The sequence below is a fragment of the Musca domestica genome, unplaced genomic scaffold (genome assembly GCF_030504385.1).
Source record: "Musca domestica strain aabys unplaced genomic scaffold, Musca_domestica.polishedcontigs.V.1.1 56, whole genome shotgun sequence".
Lineage (NCBI taxonomy): Eukaryota > Metazoa > Arthropoda > Insecta > Diptera > Muscidae > Musca > Musca domestica.
The window spans coordinates 5,246,138-5,253,930 of record NW_026712356.1 but is presented as its reverse complement, the minus strand read 5'-3'; positions in this window follow the sequence as shown (position 1 = coordinate 5,253,930).

Below are 7,793 nucleotides of genomic sequence, written 5' to 3'. Positions count from 1 at the left end.
TTTTAGAGGTATTACAAATGGAATGAAAAATTTATTATAACATGCTTTCCAAGGTGGAGGGTATAATAAAAAGTTTATGGTATTTCATACATTGTGCAGATATTAATTTTGATTAAACATAAATCAATTTTGTTATGGATAAACTAAAATAGTCAGAGCCACCGGGATGTTTAGATATTTGTTTAGGGTATTTGGTTAAATCATTCTTTCTTCAGTATTCTTTTTTCAGAATTGTATATTGAATATACAATATCTATCTATAAAAGAGGAAAATGTTTGTATGTTTGTTTGTTTGTAATTTATGGACTCGAAAACGGCTAAATAGATTTTCCTGAAAATTTCCATATATACTGCAACATCGCCTGAAAGTAACATAGGCTATATACATTTTTGAATTTCCTCTTGGAACTGCAGATATAGCATCAGAATCGGAGGTACCTCCCAAAAATTTAGATTTTATTTGCACATATCTATTGATCGGTTAAAGATACAGTCTCCAAATTTGGAATGTGTAACAAAATTTGGAACAAAAGTAAGTTTGCCAAATTATATTGTAATCGGTTCAGATTTGGATATAGCTCCCATATATATTTTCGACCGATTTCGTTCATTTGATGCCTCAAACACAATATGAATGTTCGATTCCAATGAAATTTGGAATGTGTGACGGGATTTGATCCGAAAATAAATTTGTCAAATTATATTGAAATCGGTTCAGATTTGGATATAGCTCCCATATAAATTTTCGGCCGATTTCATGTATTTTGTGGACCAAAACGATATGTATTTCCAATTTTAATAAAATTTAGAATAAGTAACGGAATTGGGAGCCAATTAATTTGTCAAATTAAATTGAAATCGGTTCAGATTTGGATATAGCTCCCATATATATTTTCTACCGATTTCATGTATTTTATGCACCAAACACGCTATGTATCTCTAATTTCAATGAAATTTGGAATGTGTAGCGGAAATTAAAACTAATATACATTTTTCAAAATATATTAAAATCGCTTCAGGTTTGGATATAGCTCTCATATATATTTTCGACCAATTTCATGTATTTTATGCACCATACACGATATTTAAGTTTCGATTCAAAAGAAATTTGGAATATGTAACGTGATTTTGATTAAAAAATAAATTAGTCAAATTATATTAATATCGGTTCAGATTTTATATAGCTCCCATATATATTTTCCGCCGATTTCACATATTTGATGCACAAAACACAATACGTATTTCCGATTCCAATGAAATTCGGCATGAGTGGCTAAATTTGGTACAAAAATAAATTTTACAAATTATATTCAAATACGCTCAGATTTGATTATAGCTCCCATATATATACTCAACCGATTTCACATATTTGATGCACCCAAAGCGAGAGAGACGAAATCTGGCACCAGAAAAAATTGCCAAATTATATTGAAATCAGTTGAGGTTTGGGTATAACTAACATATATATTTCGGCCGATTTCATACATGTTATACACCAAACATGATATGTATGACCGATACCAATGAAATTCAGAATGTGTGGAGGAATTTGGTTACAATAATAAATATGACAAATTAATTGGAAATTAGTTACGACTTGGATGTAGCTCCCATATATATTCTCGGCCGATTTCACATATTTGACGCACGAATTTCAATGAAATATGAACGGTGTGGCGGAATTTGGTGTAAAAGTAGTTTTTTTAAAATTATATTTAAATCGGATCAGATTGGGATATGATTTTAATAAGAACCATTGACCCACAACGCCTTAGGCTAACATTAAAAAACATCACAACAATTAATTTGAAATACGCTTATTACGGCGAAGTATGTTGCTATCTCGAATTCACTAATTGCAATAGAAATGCCACTCAACTTCAAAAGATAGCAATTTACTGCACGCTTGGTATTTGCTATGAAATATATAAATCCGAAGGAAAAACCCTTCGTGTATGTATGTCATGTTTCTGCTTTTCTAATGTTTTTGTTTATTTACGCATTAAAGTAGTGCAATAATTTTTTTTTTTTAATTTTTAAATTTGTTTTTTTTTAAGCAACATATATTCGTAAATAAAATTTTGAATGCATATAAATTAAACATAACGTTCTTTTTCGAGTGACAAAATGGGACTGACTTTATTTTTCCTTTATTCTTAAAATTAAGTTTTGTTGGACAATGTATTTAGTGCAACGTTAGCACTTTTGATTTTATTATTTCTTAGAGTTAGGTTTCTTAAAATGTAAGCATTTATCTGTTGTTTATACGAATGAATGACATGAATGCATTGTAAGCATTTTGCAAGCATATTTAAGTGCCATCGAACTTGCACGCGCAACAGAAACAGAAATAAAGAAGTTAACGTTAACTCCTCCCCTCTTTAAACCGAGCGTCCTCGATCGGTCAAAATAGGGAATATGAGAAATTCTTCGTATTCCCGGCAATTCCACTACTTCCGGCATAGGAACACGATTACGTGCGTCATACGGACATGAATCTGCTATAGACGGGGTGAGTATAATTTCTTTTCCCCTTTTGCAGATCTTGGACCTTATAATGAAAACGATTATCAATATTATCGCGAAGGAGGTAAGTCCAAAATTTGTGGTTTGACCCCACTCGTATTTGCCTCCCAATAAATTTATGGCTTTTGTGTTACTAATTTGAATTTCTTTAATTGACTCTAAAGAGAGCGTCTCTTCTATACTGAGAACAGACTCCCTAGGTTGCAGAATCGCTGGTAATGGTTGAATATGGCTTATTTCAAAAAAGGAATATGATTTGTCGGAAACACTTAGTGTAGTGTTGCTATATTGGATGACATACGATCCAATAAGTCTTTGTGCAACATTATTTATTAGGATTGTTTCATTGAAATTATTTAACAGGATTACCCCTGGAGAAACTTCTTCAACTGTTGGTACTGTTTTGTTATCAGTTACCGTGCAATTCGATGTCTTGCTATTTAACAAATTAGAAATACAGGTGTTATTCTCTATAGCTTCTAAGTTTATGCTATTACAGATACTTATATTATTGTATTTCATGCATTCACTCTTGATTCCGTATAATTTTAAATCTTGTTTGCACATTATTACATTTTCGAATTTTAATTTATTGACGAACTTCTCAAATTTTATAGGTTTCAGTAATAATCTATTACAAACTTTGTTGTCTGTCATTGGTATTCTAATAATATAAATGATAGATTGATTATTAGTTGCGATTTTTATTTGAGCAAATTCAAAGATTTCTTCTACATTAACAAACGGTATTGAATCTTTTTCAATTATATTTTTAATAATATTTATCTCGTCAGATGAAAGTATGAATGAGTTTACAATTCCTATTTTTGCCCAATGGATAGCGTATTGAATATTTACAATTTCTTGTTTTAATATTTCTATATTAAATTTTAATTTTGAACTTAATCTATCTCTGTTTACATCACTGTAATTTATACTTTTTATTATTTCATTAGTTATTTGTGTTAACTCATTAATTTTTCTCAATGACAATTTGTTAATTACAACTTGTTTATTATTGTTTTCTAGAACTTCATTAGTTTTCTGAGTTATTATTTCAAAATCATCGTGGTCTGGATTTCCAGCAATCCATTTCCACGCTGAACCTATAAAATTCAATGATCGTTTATTTTTCACGTTTGGCTTCAAACGGTCCAAGTATCCTTGAATCTCTGTCAGCTCATGGGTTAGGAAGGGATGAAGGAAATGGTGTTTGGTTATGTTCTGGGAAAGGATGTTTTGTAGGGAATTTATTGTTTCTTGATATTTGTCGATGTCAATGATATGAATTATCCTGAAGTTACCATCTTGAATTTTTGCCAAACCGGAATCAAACGCAACAATTTCAGAGTTTGTATAGTCCAAAATCTTGACATAGGCGGTCGCCGTGGCGAATAAAAATCTGAAAATATTTGATTTCTTAATTTCTGATATTGTTTTTGTGTACGGTTTTTCCTGATTCTGTAATAACAGTTGTATTTTGGTTTTCTTTACTATTTCTTGTCTGTATGCCTTACTTAACTTTGTCCCAAGTCTCCTATTCTCTTTTACGAATATGATTTCTCCTGGCGTATAGGTTTTTGGTTGAGTCCTTTTCTTATTGTGGTAGTTAATATCTTCTGCTTGTTTTTCTTTAAGCCTTTGGGCAATTTCGGATCTTTCTTTCTCTATATCATCCTGACTCATGTTTGCCCTTTTTCCAAGAAATGCTTCAACTGGTTTCTTTTGAATGCTTGAGTGTATTGTGTTATTATATTCGTAAATGGATCTATGTAAAAGCTCTGAGAAGGATTTGTGTAAGTTCTGTGCTTTTAGACATCGCATTATCTCTGACAGTGTAGAGTGGAACCGCTCAATTTGCCCATTTACAGTACTACTGTACGGCGGGATTTTGAACAATTTGATGTTGTACTGATTTTCTAACATGAAAACTATTGCTTTGGAATTAAAAGATCTTTCGTTGTCGATAACTATTATTTCAGGAATTCCAAAGGATATGACTAATTCCCTAAGTGGTTCTTTAATGTCTTCTGCTGATCTTGATTTCAGAATTTTTGCTTGAGCGTATTTAGAAAACTTGTCTATGGCCGTCAATACGGATGTCTTTTCGGTTATGTAAATGTCTATGTGAACAATCTGTCCAGGATTTTGTGGGATAGGTGTTTCCTGTAGGCCTATCTTATTAGGATGTCTATCGTATTTGTTTTCTTTGCAAACTTTACATTGATCGACTATTTTCTTAATTTTAGCTTGCATTCTGGGAAAGTAGTACTTTGTCAATAACTGTGCTTTATTTTCTACGCTATTTCGGTGTGCTCTATTATGTTCAGCAATAATCTTGTTTTCTTGGTCTTCATCATTTTTCAAGTCGGTTACCATTTGTCTTGAATATTTGACTTTGTATTGTGTGAAATTATCACGGAACACTTCTTGCAATACTCCCAAGATTTCGTCATTAGTCTTTAAGCAGTTTGTTACCGATGGGTTTAAATATTTCTTCAAAATGTCTCTGAGAAATTCTGGTGTAATATTTCGTTCATTTATAGTATGTCTGTGATAAGTTGGAAAGACAATTTCAAATTTATAAGATGGTTCATCATCTTCTGAAGTGATGAGAATTTGATTCTTAAATGCGTTTATCGGAGCGTCAGTGTATTGTATTAAATTATGAGATGAGCTTTCATGACTGTGTTGGGTCGAAGTCAGAGCATTTATCTCTTCTGGTTCTTTAGGAGGTCTTGATAGTGTATCGGCAACTACATTTGTACTACCGGGTTTGTATAGTAATTCGTAATTGAATTCCTCAAGGAAGGCTTTCCATCTTCTTAGCTTGAAATTAGCTGTTTTATTATTCAATGCGTATGTCAGTGGAAGGTGATCGGTATAAATTTTAAGTTTGGCAGAACCGTAAAGGTAGTTTCTGAGGGATTTGAGAGCCCAAGTAATTGCAAGCATCTCCTTTTCGTTTGTTGCATAATGTTCCTCTTCCTTTTTGAAAGTTTTAGACAAAATACAATTGGTTTATTATCTTGTGAAAGCACTGCGCCCATTGCATAGTGCGAAGCGTCAGTAGTAAGTTCAAATTCTTTATTAAAATCGGGATATGCCAATATTACGTCTTCCGATGACAATATTCTCTTTAATTTATTAAAAGCTTCTACTGCTTCTTGATCGAGATCTATGGCCATTTTATTGGAAACGTATTTGGACGCACGTCCTGCCTCCCCCCTTAAATATATTGTCAGAGGTTTAGAAATTTTGGCATAATCTCTAATAAAGCGTCTGTAGAAATTACAAAGTCCTAAAAATGATCTTAAGTCTTTTAGTGTTAACGGAAGTGGAAATTTTTCTATTGCTTCAACCCTTTTTGGGTTTGTTTTTATACCGGAATCGGATATTATGAAACCTAGGAATTCAACTTCTTTTTTCAAAAATTCACATTTGTCGAGTTGTACCTTTATATTGGCTTTCTCTAATGTCTCGAATATGGTTGAAATATTCTTGAGATGTGAATCTTCATCCTCTGCGAATATTATTATATCATCCATATAGATGAAACATATTTTGCCAATGTGCTCCCTAAGAATGTCGTCCAAGGCTCGTTGGAATATGGACGGAGCATTTTTCAAACCAAATGGAAGTCGAGTGAATTCGTATTTTGCATTATTAATAGAAAAGGCAGTTTTTTCTCTATCACTTTCCCTAAGTAATATTTGGTGGAATCCACTTTTTAAATCTAATACACTAAACAGTTTATTTTTTCCTATTTGTGGTAGGATTTCATTTATTTCTGGGATGGGATATCTATCTCGAATTGTCTCCTTATTTAATTTTCTATAGTCTATCACCATTCTGTATTTCACTTTGCCTGATGCATCCGATTTTTTTGGCACGATCCAGATGGGTGAATTATATGGTGACCGTGAAGGTCTAATTATACCTTGATCGAGGAGTTCCTTTATTTGTTTTTCTACTTCTCCTTTCAAATGCATAGGGTAGGGATAAAATTTTGAATAAACTGGTTCGACATTGGTAGTCTGAATATCGGCGACTACTGTCGTAGTGTAAGTAAGTTTTTGATTTGGTTCCCCAAAGAGTGATTTATGCCTTTGGATCACTAGATCTAATTTTTGTTTCTCTTGTGGGGTTAAATGGTCTGTCCTAAGGTCGATAGTGTTCACAGATCTAGATAATTTCTGCTTTATTTTCACTTTTATTCTATTGTCTATAAGCATGTAGTCTTTTGACGTATAAATGACAGCAGATAATTTTTTTAAGCTATCGTTTCCTAAAATTCCGTCAAAAGATTTAAGGGTTGGTAAAAGGAAGAATTGTAGAGGGCAACAATTTTTGTCAAAAAGATTAATAAAAGTGTGTTGTGTTATTGCTGTTTTTCCTCCTACTGAGTTTGCAAAAAACGGGGTTTTATTTTCTAAAGGATTTTTTATAAGTCCAGGTTGGATATAGTTTTTATTTGAACCCGTATCAATCAAGATTTTAAGAATTTGCCCTGAATTCGTCCTACATTCAAAATAAGGTAAGGACGAATTCGTTAATCTAAAAAATGAATATCTACGAATTCTTGTGTATCTTCTTTGTCATCGTTGTCAAGAACATCATATTGATTTTTTATGTAATCATTGAGATCAGATAATTGTTCTTGATTTTCATACTGCTCTAACATTGTTTCGTATTCTTCAGCGGTGGGACCTAATTCATCTGTGTCTACATGAAAATTTCTTTGTGCCTTATCAGGTCTCCTAAATTGGTCAGAATGTTCTGATGGTCTCTTTCCATAAAATCTATTATTTTGTGCTGGCCTATTCATGTAGTTAACAGCTCGGGATTGCATGGAAGCATCTATTTCCATCGGCTCAGGCTTGGGCTGAGGTTTTGGTGCTGTTGGTCTTGGTGGTTGCAAATTTTGATTTTGGGGGTAATTATGTTGATTATAATTATTACGAGGATAAATAGGAGGATTAGAATTATTTTGTCGAACACCAGAGTGTTGTGGCAAATATGCCAATTGTGGGTAAAATGTTTTTAGTTTTTGGGTTTTTTTTTCTTAAACGCTATCACTTTTTATCTCTAAATTTACAATACAACTTTATAGAGCATGCCGTCTGTTTTGTTTTAACTTTTCAAAATTAATAATAGGGAAGTTGTTTTTATCAATGTTTTTAGTTTTTTTTTTTTTCTTCACTTAAACACTATCACTTTTTTTTCTAAACTTACAATAAAACTTTGTAGAGCATGCCGTCTCCTGT